Genomic DNA, 18,150 nt, shown 5'->3' with positions numbered 1-18,150 from the left:
TACTCCCCATATGACGAGTGTTGTCAGGAGTTCCTAAATTCCTGCAGAAGAGATGTAACAGGCACAAAATAACAGGGAGTCTTTGCTGCCATTTATTTAATATTTGAGGGATCATTACCAAAGCGGGAACGACGTTACACTTATTTTAAACAGAAAATGCGAGTGAAAACAAAGGAATATTAAGCCAGAAGGAGCTGGAATTTGGTGTATTTGCAATTCAGAGCAGGTAGAAGGAAGGTCTGGCTTCATTTGAACACAGCAGAGCAGAATCTGTCTCTGAGCTGCTGCCAGGATTTTTTCCATCTTAAATTGTGAGGTGCCTTGTAGCCACCCTTGAAAAGCACTTTGAGAAGCAGAGGTTGAAAATGTCACAGAAGAACCAAGTGCATTGGTACAAATCATAAAAATAGATGTTCTCCATCATGAAAGAAAGGGGAGGTGGGAAGCAGAATGGTCTGAGAGAAAATATGGAAATGTGGGTCTGCTCCTGACCTCAGGAGGGAAATGGGGGGATGTTGGCTCAGAGGTTTGACTCAAAGACCAAGATCAGCTGTCTTATTTTATACTGTGATTGTTTTAATCCAGCTCTCCAAACAAGGAGAGCTGTCCTAAAGGTGGTGATCTGGATTTTGGTTGGGAATGAGGATCATTTGGTGAAGCTTTTCCTTTGTTTATAATTTACATTGATATTATCTAGAAGCATTATTCCTTAAAAACAAACAAACAAGTAACAATAATTCCCAGGGTAGCAACTCGTTAAGTGCGGACTCCTTAATCCTTCAGCGGGCGTCTCCTCCTGTGAAGCTCTTGCATTTCATTTTGTTGGCAGTGAGAGGGGCCATATGTGCTGGTTCAGGTGTGTGCGAGGGAGCTGCGAGCTCTGCCTGGCTGCAGCGCTCCGACACCAAACGCAGGGTTCAGCTGAGCCCCGTTTGTTACTCGAGGAGAGCTAAAATAGAACTGCTGCCTTGTTTCAGGGCGTGCTGCAGTCTGTGGCTGCACCGCCGTGGCACAGGCTCGGGGGTGCGGTGGCCTCGGGATCCTCCATCCCATGGGAAACCCCTGGGGCGTGCAGGGACATGGGAGGGGGATCCCAAATCCCCCAGTGTGACCCTGTCCCGTGACCTGGGGGTGCTTGGGATCCTCCATCCCATGGGAAACCCCTGGGGCGTGCAGGGACACGGGAGGGGGATCCCAAATCCCCCAGTGTGACCCTGTCCCGTGACCTGGGGGAGCTTGGGATCCTCCATCCCATGGGAAACCCCTGGGGCGTGCAGGGACACGGGAGGGGGATCCCAAATCCCCCAGTGTGACCCTGTCCCGTGACCTGGGGGTGCTTGGGATCCTCCATCCCATGGGAAACCCCTGGGGCGTGCAGGGACACGGGAGGGGGATCCCAAATCCCCAACAGGGGCAGATCAGACCCCAGTGCCACCCTGTGCTGTGACCTGGGGGAGAGGTCAGATCTCCCCCATATCATGGGAAACCCCTGGGGTGTGCAGGAACACGGGAGGGGGATCTCAAATCCCCAGTGGGAGCAGCTCAGACCCAGTGTGACCCCGTGCTGTGACCCCTGAGCACAGGACCCCTGCATGGCCACTGTGGGCTCCTTGGCCAGCACCCCTGGGCACTCAGTGGCCACTGGCTGCTCTCTACTCTCAGGGCAGGCTTTTTAACAAAAAGGTTGAGTTGGAAAACCTGTGGGTTTCTCTTTGCACGTCCCCATGTAACAAACATAGCACACCTAATGTACATTCCTAATGCACATAATGTCATGACAAATGCACATGGTGCAGATCACGTACCCAAGTGGCACAGCAGCTGTGCACAGCTGGGGACCGAGCCTGGGGACAGGACGGAGCCCAGTCTCCATCACTGGGATCTGCATCCACGTAGACAAAAGCCCAGGACAGAAGGAAAAGGATCGCTCCCTTTACCACGGGAGAAGCCTTCATCTGGCTCTCTGTGATCCCTCAGGGAGCTCTGAGCTGACAGAGCAGGGTCAGGGAGTGTCAGGACAGGGTCCAGGCTGGCCCTGGGAGAGTGGCTGGGACACGGAGGGAGCCAAGGACACGGTGGCTCCATGGAGCTGGTCAGGCAGTGCCCGTGGGTGAGGAGGATGAGGAGGACCCTGTGGGCTGTGGCTGCTCACCCAGGACAGGGGACAGCCCCACTGTGAGCTGGGGACACCCCCCGAGGTCACCCAGACCTCTTCTGCCCTGGGGACAGGCTGGCAGATCAGAGCCTGGGGGTGTGAACATCCCACGGAGCACACGGAGTTTGTCCTGTCCCTGCCTGGAGACCCTGCCCAGGATCCAGCCATTAATAAAAATCCAGCTGGAGGAGAGGAAGTCTGAGCCTGGCGGGGAGCACACAGAGAAGCAGTGGTTCCAAAAAACGGATAATCAATGGCAATTTGCTAATTATTCGTGGCGGGGTCCTCGGCATCCTCCAGCTGTGTTGGTTTTTGTGGCGTGGGGAAGCATTTGAGGCACGGGATCCCTGATAAGGGGCAGCTTTCTTCAGAAAACCTTGCAGTCCACAGGAAGCACCCTTGTCCTTTCCTAACAGCTGCCAGGGAAATTGCTTTTTGCACGGCTGGCTCTATGATCCAGAGGTGTTACTGATGTCCAGGTTTACACAGAATCCTTGGATATACCCCCGGTAACTATGAAAAATGGCAATAATTTTGAAAAGCTGCCCAAGGGGTCAGGAGCGACATTTGGAAGGAGAAGGAGCCTTGTGAGAGGGACGTGGTGGCATTTTCTGTGCTGATTTCACCACACGAGGACCTCTCTGAGCAGGCCTCTGACTGCGCGCTCCTGGTGAGTGCCACACGTTTGGAATCTTGTCTCCAGCGCCGCGGAGGCACCAGACCGTGCCCTCGATTTCCATGTGCTGGCTGCCTCGCGTGCCGGCCCCGACACGGCGATCCCTAATTAAACTCGTGTATTAACGCTCCCGGTGCGCCGGCCGCGCGCCGCAGACGGAAATGCCGTGGCTGTTCTCCCCCAGCCGTGAACGGGCTCGGTGTAAATCGCTCTCGCTGGCTCCCCAGAGGCACCAGCAGCCTCCCAGCGGGGCCGGCTCGAGGGTCCCTGCACAGGGGGCAGGGCCCTGCTGCGACCCCTCTGCTGACCCACGGCCCAGGCACCGTCCCCACGGGCATTGCCGCAGCGCCTGGCCACCAGGACCACGCCTCAGGGCGCTCCAGAGGTCTCCTCAGCCACGGGCTGAGGTCTCAGAGGGCTTTTCCAGGCTGAATGATCCTGAGAGAAGGGAGGGAACTGAGGGCCCAGCCCAGCTGCTGCTCCCCACTCCTGGCAGGCGCTGGACTCGCTGCCGGTGACCCAGAGCGAGCCTCCGCACCGTGGGCACCTTGCGGCCCTGTCCTTGCTGCCCTTGCTACCTCTCCTTTGGGTTCTGCCCAGGCTGCTGCAGGCTGGGCAGCCCTGGGGCAGCAAGGGAGAGGAGCGGGGTTTGGCAGGAGCAGGAGAGCCGGGCTGCGGGCACAGGGCAGGGCAGGGCAGTGCCCCGAGGTGGCCCTGCCCGGAGTGTCCCCGCTGCAGCAGGGTGGGCTCCTGTGCCAGCGCTGGCCCCGCACCTCCCGGGCATCTGTCCCCTGCATCCCTGGGCGTGTGTCGCCCTGTTCTTTTAAAAGTCCCGAAGTTCTGCTGAAGGTTTTCTATGCCTTCTGATAACATTTACATGTTTCTACTGGAGTTCTCACGCACTGCTCATGTAAATAATGATTGTTTTGCATTCTTCTTTGTGGGAGAAGAAAATTAATAGACTGTTAGCTTGACCAGTGCAGTTAGAGAAGTAGCAATTTCACCCTCCAATCCACTGTCACTTTTAGAATTCTATATATTGTGGAGTTAGAAATGAACTTCCTCTTTTTTCCTCTTTCACATCTACGTGCGTGTGGAAGTTATTTTGTGTCGTAGTGCGACAGGCGTGGCAGGCTCATCAGGAGTTTACCCAGACCTCGTTAATTAACTGGCATGCCCTGTTCACAAAGCTCATCCTTACACTCAGCAGTTCCATTTTATTGACTGAGAAATCACATCCCAGTGCCTTTGTGTTACCCTGATTTTTAAAAGTGTTAAGTTTTCTTTTATAATTATTTTAAAAAATTTAAAGTTCTCATACAACTTCTTTAACCTTCTGATAATGTTTACATGTTTCTACTGGAGTTCTCACACACTGTTCATGTAAACAATGATTGTTTTACATTCTTCGTTGTAAGAAGAAAAAATTAATAGACTGTTAGTTTAACCAGTGTCGTTAGAAAAGTAACAATTTCATCCTCCAATCCACTGTCACTTTTAGAACTCTATATATTACAAAGTCAAAAAAAAATTTACTCTTTTTCTCTTTTAAACTTACCAGACTTCTGCATGCTCATTTCATGTCCAACAACACCTTTGGGTCTGTGTCAGTTTTCTGCTCAGGTTTAGCTCCACAGCTTTGCCTGGCCCACCAAATCTGACATTTCTGGAGAGAAGTGCACTCTCCAGGGAAATTCCCTTTGTGTCCACAGTTTCTGCTGTTGTCCAATTACCTAAGAAAGATTTTGCTATTTTATCTCTCAAATACCAGCCTGGAAAGCAAATCAAATTTCAATTTGCATAGCTCTGTCTCAGCCAGGCAGGCTGGTCTGCATCAGAAAATATAATAGAAGAAGTGTCTGTAGGTCTATATATATATATATTTATTTATAAGCTTAAATGAAAATTCCTGCTCTCATTAGGAGCCTGCTGAAAGGCTGCAGCAGGCAGTCAGAGGACAGTTATGGATTCAGTAAGGTTTGGATCCAGCCCGTTGGGCACACAGCACTGGCTGCTCCAGGAGAGAGGTTCTGGTCCAGCCTGGGAAGGGCCCATCCTGGACACGGACCCAGCTCCTGCAGCTCAGGGCAGGACTGAGCACAAAACCACAGTTTGGGTTTTTTTTTTTTTCTTTCTGCTCCCAGATCTTCTGGGCGCTTCTTGGTGACCGTGGCTGATCACTTGGTCTCTCTGGCCCCTGCAGCTTCCACCTTGTCCCCAGGAGTGTTCCGAGTCCCGCTGGCCCTGCTGCACCTGCCCTCAGTGCCCTTCAGATGGATGCTTGTGGAGATTTCTTCTCTGTGCCCCGCTTTCCTGAGGGCGCCCATTCCACAGGGAAATGCTCTTGGAGTCCAGCAAGTCCCAGCTGCTCAGGGCCGGGGCAGAATTCAGAGCAGCAGGGCTGTAAATGCACAGAGAGCCTCCTCAGAGAGCCGGGCGTTGGTGGAGCGCTGCTGCTCCCAAAGGAAAAGAGCTCTGAGAGCTCCCAGCCAGCCCCAGGGGGATTCCCAGCCAGGGAAAACCTCCCTGCCCTGCCCTGCCCTCGCCCCTGGGACAGCAGCTCAGCTGAGCCAGAGCCCCCCTCCCCTGGCAGGGCTGGGGGGGCCCTTCCAGAGCACATTGCTGGGAACTCGGCACCTCGGATTCATACAGTGCAGAGAATTAGATCAATGGCCAAATCCCCCATTTGTGTGAGTCATAATAATTCTGTTAAATGTTGGGTTTGAGCTCCTTCCATATGGATGCCAACTGCTGCTCCAGGTAACAATTACCCAGAGTTATGAAGGAATTTTCTCTAAATCCATTTTCCAGCTTGAGCTTTATTATGAATTATATGACAATAAGTGACTGAGATGGGATGAGGCAGAAATAACCCGTTTGAGCAAGGCCAGGAACACAAGTTTCTCCTTGACATTTAGCAGAAATGTAAAGGCCTGAGAGTGGATCAGGGAAAAATCAAACAGAAATCAAACAAAAGCCCCGGGGTCTTTGCTGTGGGTTCTTGCTGCAGTTGCCCCAGTGCTCTGCTTTGTTCCATTTGTGTTTATATGCACAAATTTTGCAGTTACCCACGGGGTTCAGACTCCTCTTCTTGCCCACCTGGTTAAATCGGAGGGGTTGAAGCGTGGGCAAATCTTCATCTTAGGTATCAGTTAATTACCATAAAATCCTGGAATATCCTGGGTGGGGAGGGACCCACAGCGATCACTGACCCAGCTCCTGGCCCTGCAGACACCCCACAACCCCCCCTGTCCCTGATTGTGTCCAAATAATGATTAAAACATTCCATGGAATTTAATTCCCTGCCTGTGCCACCCGTGGGCAGAGCTCCCTGTACCTCGAGTTTCTTCTCAGAGTACAAAAACCTCAAAGTAAATTTAAAAAAAAAATTGAAAATCCAAAGAATACATTGTGTAACAAATGGGATGGAGGCAAGAAGTGCTATAAATAGCACTATAAATAATGATATAGATTTATTTTACAGCTCAGTCTGGAACACAAACTTCAGCCTGGCCTCAAAACTTGGGGGGAAGGGAGGGAGGGAGGAGGCTCAGAAAGGGGAGACAGGAAACAGAGGATGAAAGAATCCCCGGGTGAAGGGACTGAAGACAATTACTGTCTCTCCTGGGCAGGAAAAGTGGGTTATTGGAATATTGGCAAAGGTGCATTAGGAAGTTTTCTCATAACACAGGCCCAGGAGAGAGTCACTTAACTGATCAGTGGCCAATTCTAAACCCAATGCAAAGCACTTCTTCATTAGAAGGTTATTAAGTGCAGAACTTATTTTCATATCGAGTTGTTGAGCAAAGCTCAGGGGGCTTTACAAAGGAATTAGATATTGATCAAGGATATGCTGAGTTTTCAGAGAGATCAGAAAATAGATTTCAAACCCAAGACTTTGGTATTTAAGCAAATAATCTAACAGGTTGGAAAATGCCAAAACTGAAATAATTTCCCAGACAAATTCTGGGTTAATTGACAGAAGCATTTGCTTAAACCCAAACATTTACCTGTAAAGTTTGTGTGCTTTTACCCAGTCGAGTGTTTGTAATTTAGGGATTGCCAGAAAATACAGAGAGATGGTGATTCCACAGCTTTGCTGCATCTTCCTGGGAGCTGCTGTGAGCTCCCGAGTGTCTGGGCACTCGCTGAGCTGAAGGAAAAGGGAAAGGGGAAAAAAATTAATCCTTTTTTTTCTGGCTGCAAGAAAGCTATAAATAACTTCAGAGATTTAGAAACAAGAGGTTTTCAGTGAGCCCACACCAGAAGCACTAATTAACCTCAGTGCTGAACCACAGAGGTAACAAAATGCTGAGGTGCCTCAACGAGCCTCGAAAATCAAGAGCTCAATTACTGCTACCCTTAATTCCTCCTCCAGGTTTACGTGTGGAGATTTGGACTGGATTTATAATAATAAATTGAGCATAAAAGCTTTCTCTTCTCAGGGCTCTTCCAAGCCTCGGGTGGAACGCGCTGGCATCAGAGGCTTTGATTTGTGATATCAGAACTATTCACAGAAAAGGGCCTGTAATGAATTTTTCAGAAACTTCCTTTTTTCCCCCACATATCTAAAGTAACAAAGCTGATTTCTTGACTTTTAAATGTCCTGCCATGAAGCACCTAGAGAAATAACCTGAATTTTACTGTGGGGGAAGGAGCTGTTCCTTTAGAGACCATTTCTTTAAATTGCCCTGATATTCAGATTTTTTAGGCTTGGCAATATTTAGATTTACTGACTTTATTCAAAAATAAAACACAAGCAAGAGAGCTGAATCATTTAAATTCTGTTAATTTATTCACTTAAAATTACATTCCAAGGGAAAGAAGAGAAATTTTAAATTGCTGGGGATGTGAGGAAGAAAGGAGCAGATCTCATGGAGTGGCTGCACCCTATGACGATGTAGCAGGTTTAATTTAGTCCATAAATTGTCCATCTTCCGCCAGCCCGGTTTCTGAGGCTGGTGCTGAGCTGTCCAGGGTGCTGCAAGTACGTGAGGAAATGCCTGCAGGAATGGGAAATCAGAGTCAGGATCGAGCTGTGCCTTAGCTGAATCAAAGGAGAAAAATGTGGATAAAAATCAAACCACAAAAATGCGGGTTTTGTTAGGTTTGGGTTTTTTTGGTTTTTTTTTTAATGTAATTTTACAGCCAGAGGTAGTTCTGTGCATTTTTTCAGCTTCTCCATCAAGGTAATTCAATTTATTCATCTTAATCAAGTGCAGAGTTGAAAAAACCAGCTCCTGCCGGTAGCGGAGCAGGATGTTGTGTGAAGGATGTCTGGTTCCAAAAAGTGCTTTTGAAAGTACTTCTGCAGGAGCTCCGGGGGTGTCACCAGCCTGCTTCCGGGGCAGGTGCTGCTCATGCCCGCTCTGTTTTCCAGGGCACAGCTGTACCAAAGGAGGCAGCTGTGCTTCCCTGCGGGAATCCACGTCGGGGCTCACGGCTGTGCCCCTCTCTTGTCTCCCTGCCCTGCAGCACTCCTGGCCCTACTGCAAATTTCAGATTCATCCTTGAATCCCAGGCTGGGTCAGGCTGAAGGGACCACAGGGGCTCCTCTGGAGCCACCTCCCTGCTCCAGCAGGGACATCCCAGAGCACGGGCTTGTGTCCCAATGGTTCTGGAATATCCCCAGAGAGGAGAGGCCACAGCCTCTCTGCACCATCTGCTCAGGGCCGGGCACTGCCCAGGGCAGCAGTTCTGCCTCCTGTGCAGGGGAATTGCTGGGCTCAGCCCCTGCCCGTGGCTCTGGGGCCATCGCTGGGCCTGGAGCAGAGCCTGGGCCTGCTCTGACACCCAGGGACAGACAGGGACACCCAGGGACAGCCAGGGACACCCAGGGACAGACAGGGATGGACAGGGACAGACAGGGACAGCCAGGGACAGACAGGGACACCCAGGGACAGACAGGGACAGACAGGGATGGACAGGGACACACAGGGACAGCCAGGGACACCCAGGGACAGACAGGGATGGACAGGGACAGACAGGGACAGCCAGGGACAGACAGGGACACCCAGGGACAGACAGGGACAGACAGGGATGGACAGGGACACACAGGGACACCCAGGGACAGCCAGGGACACCCAGGGACAGACAGGGATGGACAGGGACAGACAGGGATGGACAGGGACAGCCAGGGACGGACAGGGACACACAGGGACACACAGGGACAGACAGGGACACCCAGGGACAGACAGGGACAGCCAGGGACGGACAGGGACAGACAGGGACACCCAGGGACAGCCAGGGCTGAGGCCCCTCTCACTGGGGCTCCTCTCCAGGCTGAGCAGCCCCAGCTCCCTCAGCCTTTCCTGGGCACCGAGATGCTCCAGGCCCTTGCTCAGCTCCAGGAACTCCTGGCCCTGCTGTGCTGAGGATCCAGAGCTGGGCACAGCACCCAGAGGTGCCTCCAGGGCTGGGCGCAGGGGCAGGATAATCTGCTTCTTCTTAAACTCCATCTTAATTAATGTCCTTTCACAGAAATTGTAGCCATTTCATGAATCTCATCATGACATGGGCACATCTCCTGTGTAATTTATAGAGATTGTAATGATTCATTTGATAGGCATTGTCTGTGGATTTCGGCTCGTCAGGGATCAGCAGAGCTATAATTACACAGTAATTACTAAATAAGTTATTCACAAATTGCTGTGCCAGTGAAAGCAAATAGCAGAGCACTTGAAGAGTTTCCAGTTCTGGGCACGTGTTCGGCCCGTGCGGGGACTGTGGGGCTGGGGCTTGCTCTGAGCTGCTGGGAATCCATGGGGCATGAGGGACAGGGGCTGGGAATCCATGGGGCATGAGGGACAGGGGCTGGGAATCCATGGGGCATGAGAGACAGGGGCTGGGATCCATGGATCATAGGGACAGGGGCTGGAATCCATGGATCATGAGGGGGAGCTGCTGGAATCCATGGATCATAAGGGACAGGGGCTGGAATCCATGGATCATAGGGACAGGGGCTGGGAATCCATGGAGCATGAGGGACAGGAGGCTGGGAATCCATGGATCATGAGGGGGAGCTGCTGGGAATCCGTGGAGCATGAGGGGGAGCTGCTGGGAATCCATGGATCATGAGGGAGAGCTGCTGGAATCCATGGAGCATGAGGGACAGGGGCTGGAATCCATGGAGCATGAGGGACAGGGGCTGGGAATCCATGGATCATGAGGGACAGGGGCTGGAATCCATGGATCATAGGGACAGGGGCTGGGAATCCATGGAGCATGAGGGACAGGAGGCTGGGAATCCATGGATCATGAGGGGGAGCTGCTGGGAATCCGTGGAGCATGAGGGGGAGCTGCTGGGAATCCATGGATCATGAGGGAGAGCTGCTGGAATCCATGGATCATGGGGACAGGGGGCTGGGAATCCATGGAGCATGAGGGAGAGCTGCTGGGAATCCATGGATCATAGGGACAGGGGGCTGGGAATCCATGGAGCATGAGGGACAGGGGCTGGGAATCCATGGAGCATGAGGGGGAGCTGCTGGGAATCCATGGATCATAGGGACAGGGGCTGGGATCCATGGGGCATGAGAGACAGGGGCTGGGATCCATGGATCATAGGGACAGGGGCTGGAATCCATGGATCATGAGGGGGAGCTGCTGGGAATCCATGGGGCATGAGGGACAGGGGCTGGAATCCATGGATCATGAGGGAGAGCTGCTGGAATCCATGGATCATAGGGACAGGGGGCTGGGAATCCATGGATCATGAGGGAGAGCTGCTGGGAATCCAAGGCACCAGCCCGGTCCCACAGGACCATCCCTTGGGCCACAAGTGGACCCCGAACCCTGGGAGCCTGGGTTGAATCCATGGGAACCCTCCCCAGTCAGCCCCCATGTCCGAGCTGCTGCTGCCCTGTAACCCTGGCAGATTCCTCACGTTCCTCCTTCTGGTTTTCTGGGAAACGCGGTGACGAGTTGCCCCTGCCAGAGGGCAGGGCTGGATGGGACATTGGGAAGTGATGCCTGGAGGAGCTGGAGCAGAGGCCAGGTGGAGCTAAGAGGAATAAAGTGCATATTTGTGAAGCCAGTCCTGGCTCTGCCCAGGCTCCAAGATGGGAGCAAAAGAGGGCTTGGTCACGAGATCTGACACTTTTATAAGTTTTAGTCCATTTGCATAGAGGAGCCAACTGTCCAGTTAATAGCTTCAAATGATGAAATTCTATCCTCCTTGCTCGCTTGCCCGCCCTCCCTTTTTACGTTGTTTGTGCTTTGGGCCTGAAGTTTGAAGGGATTGTCCTTGAGTCTCCAGCTGGAACAGGATTGTTTTGTCTCCCTCACCCTGTGAAAAGATCCCAGTAACATTTAATATAAAACTGAAAGCTGCACACCAAAGCGGAACGGAACAACTCAAACCCCAAGGTATCACTTTCCCCCCTTTTGACAGAATTGTTCCCTGGCAGGGTGGGCAGCCCTGGCACAGCTGGGGCTGCCCCTGGATCCCTGGAATGCCCAGGGCCAGGCTGGACACTGGGGCTGGGAGCTCCTGGGGCAGTGGGAGGTGTCCCTGCCATGGCAGGGGGGGCACTGGGTGGCTTTGAGACCCTTTCTAACGCCGTGTGGGGCTGTGTGAGCCGCTGTCACCTCTGCAGCTGGACTTGTCCTGAGCCCGGTGCTCCCAGCTCTGCCCTGGCCAGTGACAGAGCACTCTCTGCCCCAGCACTTGCCCCTCACAGGTGTCCCCTGCTGCAGCATCTCCCGGGGGCGTTTGGCCGCATTTATCCCCAGAAGCACACTGACAGCCGTGCAGATTTAAAGAGTGACCTCTGAGAACAGGAATATCATTACTGCGAGTCAGAGCAGTGCTAATCATATGTTTCTGAGCAGGAAAATGCTAACAGATTTCCAGGTCTGCATTATTCATGAGCTTCCGTTTATCCATATGAATGAAAGACCAAGCTCAAAGGACACAGCCAACTTTGTCACTTTTTCTTCATTTTGTTATGGTGTCAACAGCTGTAAAAACCGTTAAAGCAGCAGTTTTCCCTGGGAAAATCCGAAATGGGGGATGAGGACTAGTGAGCAAATACTGTTTGTCCTTTATAAACAGCTAAATAACTAAATCAAAGCGTTGTCTTTCACGTCCCTTGGGTGACGCAGACATGTCCCAGTGTGTGAAATTCAGTGGGTTTCTCTCTTCCTGGCCTGCTCTGGTTTAGGTTTTCCCCTGGGCTGTGCTTGGCAGGAGCCTCTCCAGGCACACCTCGGTGGGGTGCAAGCGCTGGGGCTCCTCCTGAAACCTGTGAAGATCTCACTGCTCACATTTATTTCTCAAATCGGAGAAAATCCATGATTAATTCAGTAGATTTTTTTTTTCCTCCTGTGTTGCACCTTTCCATTTTTAATGTTTTAGTGCTGCAAACACTGGTGCAAAGACGGGCCCTCACATTAGTGGGTTTATTTTCATGATACTCAGAAAGTGTCCTGCAAATGAATGGCTGCTTTTGCCAACATCCGTTTGCTGAGGACAAAGTTCCCTGATTTATTCATTTATTCAAAATACAGGCAGTCCTGTGAAAGGTAAAGCCTTGAGCATATACCAGTGTCTTATAGATGTGAAACTGTTGTGAGAGTGAGGATGGAAACTGCATATTTTTACTGCCAAGAGAATCAAATGTATGACCTTTAATTAAAATATTATTTTGAATGTTTTTAATTAAAATATAAATTTGTCTGTTGCTGGTTCACACACACACACACATAACACCACCCCTCACATTTAAATTAAATTAAATTTAATTTAACTAAATTAAATTAAATTAAATTAAAATTTTTCACACTATAAAATCGTTCATCCTGCATAAAACATGACAGCTCACTCTGGAACTTATTAAAAATAAATAAATAAAAAAAGCTTTTAGTAGACTGGGGCAGTAAAATAATGTGTTTAGTATCTTTCTCTGCCTTTCCATTAGGAAAGCAAATTCCATCTGAATTTAAGTCAAATTTGAAATTCATCCCATTGTGCTGCCAGCTGAGAACAAGTCTGGGACTCGGGGCTGGAGGCTCTGGCACAAACCTGGCGGCTCTTAAAAATTCCCTTCCATTGGACCTCTTTTACAACAGGGCACGAAAAGCTGTCAATAATGTGGTTTCCTGCAGCCTTAAAAATGTTTGAATATTTATTGAGAAGCCCTTGTTATCAAGCAAAACAATCAGCTGGAGGTGTAGAGCTGCCGGAGGATGGAGTGAGAAAACTCCTTGGCAATTTCAGGCCTCAAACTTCAAGTTCACAATTATTATTTTTTTAACGTCTCACCGGTGTAGAGCTATTAAATATTTATCATCCTGTAATAAAAGAATAAACCATTTAAATAAAATAAACCATTACGAGGCAATTAAGCTGTAATAACTCAAACCTGCAGAAAAGCTCTAATTGTAATTGCAAAATATTAAGGGTGAGAGAAAGACACGGAATAAATTAAGGTCACATCTCTGCCCCATCCACTCACACTTTCCATCCAAAAGATTTATTATGAAGTGTTTTTCCATTTTTTTGTGGTACTCAAACAGGCTCTAGCTTCCCTAGGCTTAAGGACCTCGATTTCACAATAAATCATTAATCTTTAACAAAGCTGATGAAGCCTGGGGGAGATTAGCTTAAATAAACCCAGTTAATTATCAAAGGTCATAAATTGAAGCAGTTATGAGCATTTTTTTTTAATTAACTAATGAGTTGGTATTTAATTGCCAGTTGTGTTTTGGTCCAGTTATTGATTCCTCCGAGTCGAAATATCAAAGTCGAACAATTGTACCGATGCAGATGGAAATGAAAGAAGCTTTTTGTATTCCCCAGCTGGGAAATGTTCTCCTTGGGACCGTCCCAGCAATCCCACCCTGTGCATCCCTGAGAGCTCCCGGAGCTCTGGCAGGTTTGGGAATGTGCCCGCTCCCTGGGGAGCCTGGGCAGTGCCCAGCACCCTCTGGGGGAAGAACCTCTCCTGAGATCCACCCTAAACCTGCCCCGACAAATCCCTGAGCAGTGGCAGACACCAAAGTCACGAGTGAGGGGCTGCAGAAAGCAATGGAACATTCCAGACTTTCTGTTCCTTGGAAAACAGGTTGGATTCTCTGCCACTGAAACAGTGAAGGACACTGAGAATCCATCATAGCATTGCTTTTTTGTTCCCCAAACCAGAAATTAGGCGTGGCTTTACTCACAATAAAGCACATTCTTCATTTTTAGAACCTGGGATCCCCCTAGGGATAGGGAATGGAATGGAATGGAATGGAATGGAATGGGAATGGGAATGGGAATGGAACGGAATGGGAATGGAACGGAATGGAATGGAATGGAATGGAATGGAATGGAATGGAATGGGAATGGAGTGGGAATGGGAATGGGAATGGAATGGAGTGGGAATAGGAATGGAATGGAATGGAATAGAATGGAATGGGAATTGAATGGGAATTGAATGGGAATGGAATGGCTGGATGGGAGGGGAATGGAATGGAATGGAATGGAATGGAATGGAATGGAATGGGAATTGAATGGGAATGGAATGGGAATGGAATTGAATGGAGTGGGAATAAGAATGGAATGGAATGGAATGGAATGGAATGGAATGGAATGGGAATTGAATGGGAATGGAATGGGAATGGAATGGAATGGAATGGAATGGGAATTGAATGGGAATGGAATGGCTGGATGGGAGGGGAATGGAATGGAATGGAATGGAATGGGAATGGAATTGAATGGGAATGGAATGGAATGGAATGGGAATGGAATTGAATGGGAATGGAATGGAATGGAGTGGGAATGGAATTGAATGGAGTGGGAATAAGAATGGAATGGAATGGAATGGAATGGAATGGAATGGAATGGCTGGATGGGATGGGATGGGAAGGAGCTGGAACGCCCTGGGCAGTGCCCAGGCTGCTGCTGGCTCTGCCGGGAGCTGCTCCTGGGGTGGATGTCTCTGGGGCCACGGGCTCTCCTCTCCTGGCACAGGCTGAGATCACTGCTCTGCCCTTCGCTGAGCTCCCCCTGCTCTGTGGTGGGTGAAATTTGGGCTTTGCCGTGGACAGGAGCCGGGGTCCGTGCTCTGCTCCCTCAGGCAATCCCTGCCCAAATTAGCCGAGTTTCCTCCCCACAGGAGCCGGGGTTTGTTCCTCCGAGGAGGAGCAGCGTGAGCACAGCCGGGTGCAGAGGTGCACATCCCCACCGGAGTTCTGGAGGAATCTGCCCCCAGTTTGTTCCCTTTGCTCAGGCAAACAGGGGCTGGTGAATCGCTGCCTTCCCAACCACACACAAGGAGATTTGCTGGGCAAATAATTACAAGTAATTGGCCTCTGGTAAACTAAAAGTCAGGGTTTATTTACTTGCTTGTTTTTACCTGCCTGCTTCCTCTAATAGCTCCTTCCAGCTCATATTTTTCCCAAGCCTTGGATGTCAGGAAGCTGCAGCTGTGGGTCCTGCCCTCCTCGAGCACGTCTGTAATTCTCAGCCCCGCTGTCCTCCCCTGCCTGGGAATTTACTGTTGTTTTGACAATTTTATGTGCAAACATATTTAAATCCCTCTGACCTCAGCCTCCTGAGCCGATTGAATTTTGTTTTAACTTTGGTCCGGCAATTTCCATTTCCATGTTTTTATGCAGAATGCCAGGGTTTCAGCTTGTGATGAAACAGACAAAAATAGGTTTGGGTCCATGCTGAATTTCTGTGTGAGCAGAGGGGCTCTGGTTTCGCTCAGGGTACCTCATTCCTTCACTGTGGTTGAGTGGGCATGGTGGTGTTTAACTTGGACTTGATGATCTCGGAGGTCTCTTTCAGCCCTAATGATTCTGCAGTCTCTGGGGTCAGGTTTGCTTTGGTGGTTCCCTTCCTGTTCTGGCTTTCCCAGACGGGGCCTTTTTGCAGCCAATTCCTTTTGTTCCCTGTAATTTGCCTCCTTGTGCTCCCCTTTCATGGGATGGTTTCCCATTCTGATAAGAGGTTTTCTCTGCCAGCTCTTTTCTTCTGGGATCAGAAAGGAATTTCTAGATACAATCTCTGTGCTTTCGGTAAAAGGCAGCTGCTAAACGTCCTTGACATTTAACCTCACCTCCTTGGCCCAGCTGTCTTTAGTGCTTACATTCTGCAGAGGTTTCCCTTTTGAGGATTAGAGCTGCAGCTACAAATCCCTGGGGTTTATTCTCCCACTCCATTTAAACCCTCTCAGCTGCTGACTGGGTCGTTTCCAGCGTTAGATCCGGCTCACCACCCCCAGCCAAAACTGATTTTAAGCAGAACAGCAGGCTTTACCTCTTCCCATGACAACCTGATAGGGATTCCTGCAGCCCCATTTCCCAGCAGAGCTGGGCTGCCACACCAGCACCTGCCAGAGCCTTTCCCTGGGGCACCAGGGCAGGTCCAGGTTGGATATGAGGGAAAATTCCTTCGCTGGCGAGTTCAGGCCAGGAAGTCAGTCAGGGGCTTGGGGCATTGGTGTATTTAGAGCTGGGCAGAAATCCCCAGTTCTCCAGGTACGTTTGGCAGCCAGGGATGTTGTGCCAGTATCCCTACGCCCAGAACATTCCTGGTTTTATGTTTCTGAGCCCAGCCTGACTTCAAGCTCTGGGTTTGGCTGTCCTCTGCCCAGAGGAGGTGGCTCTGCAGGGCACACAGGGTCCTGCACACGCAGCCCCAGCTCTGCCACGGGCACACCAGGAGCTGCTGCACGCTCGCTGCTCTTCCACAGCCCCAAAGTTCGGCTCGAGGAGAATTCCCCACTGCAGCCCCAGAAATGGCACAGAAAGCCGTGGGTTTCCATTAGACTTGAAGATTCCTTTTCCACAAGCGCCCTTGGAAATGTGAGCAGTCCTGATGCTGTAGGAGTGGGGTCCCAGGGAAGGGCAGTGCAGATAGTGCCACTCCTGCCCACGCATCCCTGCTTCCCAGGGCTCCTACGGAGTCATTAACAAATTTTAATTTGAATGAACCAGCCTAGCATGCTTCTACAAAACCAGCTGGTTTTGTTTTCTCTCTATAGGCCTGAACATTTTCATGAATAAAGATTTGCAAAGAGTTTCAGGACTTGAAACTAGAAATAGATCCGTCTCTCCAATGCCTTGGTCTAATAATGTATTTAAAAATGAGATTTTTTGCAAGAATAATACATGAAATCACCTCCTTCGCTTCCAGCCTCAATGCTGCCAGGAATCTGTGACTTTATGATACTTTAAGCACCTATAATTAAGTCTAGATCTGATGTTTCCCAGGGAGACACGATCCCAGCACAGCCCCTGCTGGTTTGGGTAGGGTATTTTGCTTTTTAATGAAATATTGTACTGACTGAGTGCTTAATTTGCCTGATTGTTGGAAAGAATGGTGTTCATCTGCAGCAAGAGGAACTTTCCCTCTCCCAGGAAGCCACAGTCACGAGGACTGACTCCTAAATTCCCAAGAAAAAGATGCTGTTAACTTAAGGTAGCCAGAAAAATAACGTTTGTCATCATTGCACAACACATTCGAGCCAGTTTGAGAATTATCCATGAGGAGCAGGCTGTGATTGCTCAGAACATGAAGGTTTGGGAGAAGTTAAGAAGCACTAAATCAAATTATTGTCACATTTTTAAAACAGCCACTAAAATACAAAATCAAGGCAATCTGGATAGGTTTTTGTTTTCTCTGAGCCTCTTGGTGGACCCCAATTCCCGTTTCTCCTGCTCAAGTCAGGGTTGCTCCATGCAGGGGCACAACCTCCTTTCCCAGGGGAACATTTTGGGGTGGGAGCATTTGCTGTGTTGAGTTTCCCTTTTTCCCTCGTGTTGTTTCCCTTTTCCCTCATGTTGAGTTTCCCTTTCTTCCTTGTGTTGTTTCCCTTTTCCTCATGCTGAATTTTCCTTTTTCCCTCATGTTGAGTTTCCCTTTTCCCTCATGTTGTTTCCCTTTTCCCTCATGCTGAGTTTCCCCTTTTCCCCCATGCTGAGTTTCCCTTTCCCTCATGTTGAGTTTCCCTTTTCCCTCATGTTTTTTCCCTTTTCCTCATGCTGAGTTTCCCTCTTTCCTTCAGGTTGAGTTTCCCTTTCCCTCATGTTGAGTTTGAGTTTCCCTTTCTCTCATGTTGAATTTCCCTTTTCTCTCATGCTGTTTCCCTTTTCCCTCAGGTTGAGTTTCCCCTTCTCTCATGCTGAGTTTCCCTTTCTCTCATGTTGAGTTTCCCCTTCTCTCATGCTGAGTTTCCCTTTCTCTCATGTTAAATTTCCCTTTTCCCTCGTGTTGAGTTTCCCTTTCTCTCATGTTGAATTTCCCTTTTCCCTCGTGTTGAGTGTCCCTTCCCCTCATGTTGAGTTTCCCTTTCTCTCATGCTGAGTTTCTCTTTCTCTCATGTTG

General features: G+C 49.8%; 1 protein-coding gene across 2 annotated transcripts in view; it reads left to right on the top strand.

Annotated features, from left to right (window-relative positions):
• The window catches only part of NEGR1 (neuronal growth regulator 1), a 186,050-nt gene that overhangs the window by 142,855 nt on the left and 25,045 nt on the right, over positions 1 to 18,150 (top strand). The window lies entirely within an intron of this gene.

This window comes from Vidua macroura, chromosome 9, assembly GCF_024509145.1.
Source record: "Vidua macroura isolate BioBank_ID:100142 chromosome 9, ASM2450914v1, whole genome shotgun sequence".
Classification (NCBI taxonomy): domain Eukaryota; kingdom Metazoa; phylum Chordata; class Aves; order Passeriformes; family Viduidae; genus Vidua; species Vidua macroura.
The sequence above is the reverse complement of the archived record's forward strand: the minus strand, read 5'-3'. Positions and strand labels throughout refer to the sequence as shown.